Source organism: Tauraco erythrolophus, chromosome 3 (genome assembly GCF_009769465.1).
Source record: "Tauraco erythrolophus isolate bTauEry1 chromosome 3, bTauEry1.pri, whole genome shotgun sequence".
In the NCBI taxonomy this organism is placed as follows: Eukaryota; Metazoa; Chordata; class Aves; order Musophagiformes; family Musophagidae; genus Tauraco; species Tauraco erythrolophus.
The window spans coordinates 66,223,468-66,227,423 of record NC_141467.1 but is presented as its reverse complement, the minus strand read 5'-3'; positions in this window follow the sequence as shown (position 1 = coordinate 66,227,423).

Sequence of the window (3,956 nt, the reverse complement as noted above, 5' to 3'; positions counted from 1 at the left end):
GTTAGCAGTGCATTACCACAGCTGTTAATGTAGAACAGAATTTAAAACAGCAGGAACTGCAAATATATATGGATAGTATTTTTTATTGTTCATTTTAATAGATTTTAACCAGGTACTAAAAGGTGAAAAATACATGAAAGTGAAACTAGAATAAAATGTCCTCTAAATTATCTTCCATCCCTTTAGATATTTTAAAATCATTGGAGAAAATGAAAAAACAAAAAAAAAAGAACATAAGCTCTTGTGTTAGGTATTACTGTTTGTATTAACAGCTTGATGTTGCTCTCACTGAAATGAATGGCTGAATTTCCTGCAGTATTAATGCCTGCACATAGTATTTCCACCTAGTTTTATTTATGTTTGCTTACATCTATCTTTTCTAAGTCTTAGAAGAATAATTCTTAACTATTTGTTAAGGCTTTTGGCTTCTTGCAGTGGGGTAAGAACTTTGTACCTCTTAGTGTAACCTAATGCAACACAGCGGTGAATTTTTGCTTTCTCAACACAAGGACTCAGATTCAGCCTAACCAATTTTAGGTGCCTATTTTAAGTATTTAAGCTTGAAGCTTAGTCAAAGTAGACTCCTTATACTGTCAACAGACAGAGATACATACTCAGAGGGCAATCGACCAAGCTCTTTCTCCCTATCAACTCTACAGCATGCTCAGGATGACTGCATTCCTAACTCATGTGCCTGGGGGCAAGTGGAATGTATCTGGACCTAGGCAAGGAGACTAGATACCAAGAATTGACCTCAGTATTACAACAGTAACCGTTTATTGCAAACTTCTGCGTGGGAAATACTGATGTCAATCAGGGTCCTATCTTACCTGAGGTACAAGACTTTGGGCAGAATTCATCAGCTCATGATAAACGTAACAAGGTGCCCTTCCAGCATAGTGCAAACAAAGGCTAAGCATAGGCTGGCAGATTTAGCCCACTTAAGATCTATCATTCATTCCTTCACGCGTCGTAGTGGCAAAGCAGACAAACAAGTGATTCCCCACTGCATGGCTCTGCTACCTCCATACAGTTCATAGTTCCTCTTTCTGGATTCGAAGAACCATTTTTAAATCACACCTGGCTAATGCTGGGCAATGAAGAAACTCATATAAACCATTATTTAAAGCACCAGGTACAGATACCTATCATTCATAAGAGAAAGCTGCAGCTCTTTGATTGCAGACTTGCCACAACAAAACTCTCGCCATAACCTCTTTATTTCTTTGGATGTTGCACCCTTCTCCAAGTGTTGAGAAGAGGTTACAGAAAAAGACTAAAAGTGAGCTGCGACCCCAGACATAAGAAAAATTTCTGAGAACCTGTTTTGTTAGATAAGACTACCCACTCTGCTATTTCACCCTTCTCATTGCTGAGCTAGAAACACTATCTTGCCATTATTCATACATTATTTACTAGGCCACATTTTGGTTCAGAACTAGCCATGTAACACTTTCCAGCTTTGTTCAGTACCAAAAAGAAAATCAAATACCATGTAAGTACAAACAGAAATGTAATAAACTGAGTAATTCTGACACGTAGTATCTGATTTACTAAAATACCTAAATTCATATTTACTTTGATATTTTCTTTTTATTAACAAGCTAATACACGATTTAGGGTCTTGTGATCTGCTGAAAAAAATTCCTTTCTACTTTTAAGTGTCATACACAAACCATCAACCAAATGAATTGAACTTTTGTTTTTAAAGTAACTATTAAAATTGTCATTGTATGATCTTTATTGAAAAATTCTGTTACATAACGCTGATTAGTTACATGGCAACCCTGAAGCATAAAACAAAACTAAAGTTATGATGGATTTTATTCTGAAGAACTTAAAAGTCATGTAATTTGTGCTTTCTAATAAAATAATTTTAATAACCCAGTCAGCTAAGGAAATTTAAACTCGCTAGTCTATTCAGTCTTTTAGTGACTAATCACCTTGAAAGTCTAACTACTCAAAGTTATTCCTTACTTATTTAAAGCAGTCCTATAAAATACTAAAAGCACAATGAGATGACACATCTAGAAGAAAGTTATGCTCTCTTTATTAAGAAAGATATAACAGTTACAATTTTACTACAAGATCCATTCCCCATGGCTGAAATTACATTAGAATCCTATTTCAAGCTATGCATTTTTCTTCCAGCGCAACAGAGGTAAGAAAATATAATTTATTTCCTTAACTGGCAATAAAATATATTAGAAGACAATCAAATTCTGATAACAATTCCACATCTCCTAAGAAGATGGGAGCCCAGTTAACTTCAGCTTTTTCTGTGTAAATTTTATACTATCCAGGATGAACTGTCTTATATAGAAGTTGTAATAATACGCCTTTTTTCTACCATACCCATAATTCATTTGGATTTGCACTGAAAAATAAGGCAAAGGGATTCAAATAACATACCTGCTTCAAACAGTGGTGGAACACAGTCTAGCATGTATGAACTCACAACATTATCAGTTCAATACCTTGATGCCTTCATGCCAATATAATCCAAAATGAAAGAAGCAAGTGCCAGCAGAAGCCCCGTTCCACGGAAAGCGGCTGCTGCTTTTCATCCTTCACAATCAAGGTTAAACAGGTCAGTGGAGTCTGATTACTCTTTTTGTTTGTTTGCTCAGTATCCAATTGGTTATCTCTCAGGAAGACCTATGAAAGAATGAATAAAACATTCATGAGCCTAAAGGCTGATATATCTGAGAGTTATTGACACCAAAAAATATAGGATATCTGTGTATTTAGTTAGTTGTTCTGTGCTTTACTCTTGATGGAGTCTTGAGTTTGTTCTCTTTTTTTTTCCACACAAATGTATTAAATTTGTTTAAAGATACAACAGTCTTGCTCTAAAGTTCACTTCTCTGAGACCAGCCACGGCTTAGGTTTACTATTTACTTTTTCTCATGCTTTTTTCACACAATAAACCAGATTATTGAATTGGCTTGCTTGATCTCAGTCTTTGAAATGACTTTATCACTCTTGCAGAACCAGATTAATTGAAGACAACCCTTTAGGACTCCTGAGTTCTTGTAAAATTTTATATCAAAACAGAAGATGTACTTCTCTTACTCTGATGGAGCTACTCTTCTAATTTATACCATTAAAAAGCCTGAAGAGCCATTCCTTTCCTTTTGAAATAGAGAAGATTGTAAATGCAAGAGACTTTAAAAAGAATTGTTCTTGGGACATCATTCTTGGAACCAAATAGTTCATCCTTCAAACTCAAAAATTTCATTTCCCAGATCACCCAATTAGAAATGGTACATTTTCGTAATGGATTGACTTTGGCCAGCTGCCAGATCTCCATCCAGCCACTTTCTCACTCCTCCTCCTCAAGAAGACAAGGGGAGAAAATAAAATTAAAATCTTGTGGATGAGGATAAAGACATGGAGATCACATACCAATTACTGTCATGGGCAAAACAGACTCAACTTGGGGAAAATTAACTTGCTTTGTTGCCATTTAAAATAAATTTGAATAGTGAGAAACAAAGACGAAAAAACAATGGCTTTCCCTCACCACCCTGTTTCCAGGCTCAACTTCATTCCTCTGTTCCTGACTTGTCTAGTCTCCACCCCTGGGTGGCACAGGGTGGACAGGGAATGGGAGGATGCAGTGAGTTCACAACAGCTCCCCTCTGCTGCTCCTTCCTCCTCACACTTTTCACCTCCTCCAGCATGGGTCTTTCCCACATGGCTGCAGTCCTTCACAAACTGCTCCAGCATGAGTTCTCCATCGGCCACAGTTCCTGCCAGGAGAACTTGCTCCTGACATGCGGTCCTCTCCATGGACTGCAGTTCCTTCAGGAAATACTCACTTTCTCTGGCATGGAGTGGATGGGCTGTTGTGTGGATATCTGCTCTGATGTGGTCTTCTCCATGGGCTACAGTGAAATACCTGCTCTGCTGTGGCCCTCTCCATAGGCTAAATGGAAATACATGCTCCACCA